We start from the raw sequence: 438 nt of genomic DNA, 5'->3' as shown, positions 1-438 counted from the left end.
TGTTTGGTTATTTAGTTTGTACTCCATAAGTTTTCTTTCTTATGTCGAGTACATGTACGGCTAAGGTTGTCATATTCTATGATGAACTTAGCCAGGGTTCCATAAGTTCTTTTATGTTGAGCCCAAAATAAATAATTGATTACTTCGGTGATTAGTTTGGTTATTTGTATTCCAATTAGATTAATTATAGGTTCTCTTGTAATTAATCTAGTTGAGTTTTCATATATTCCACAAGTTCTTGTGTTGAGTATATGAAAGGCTACACTATCATGTTCTTTGGTTAATGTAGTCATATATTCCGTAAGGTTTTCCTTATGTTGAGTATTTGAACGTCAAGTTAGTCATCTCCGTGTGATTGACTTAGTCGTAGCTCCGTGAGTTTACTTATGCTGAGCACTTTCAATTAAATTGATCACTTTTGTGGTTTGATATAGTTGC

This window comes from Papaver somniferum, chromosome 1 (assembly GCF_003573695.1).
Source record: "Papaver somniferum cultivar HN1 chromosome 1, ASM357369v1, whole genome shotgun sequence".
Classification (NCBI taxonomy): domain Eukaryota; kingdom Viridiplantae; phylum Streptophyta; class Magnoliopsida; order Ranunculales; family Papaveraceae; genus Papaver; species Papaver somniferum.
This window is presented reverse-complemented; position numbering follows the sequence as displayed.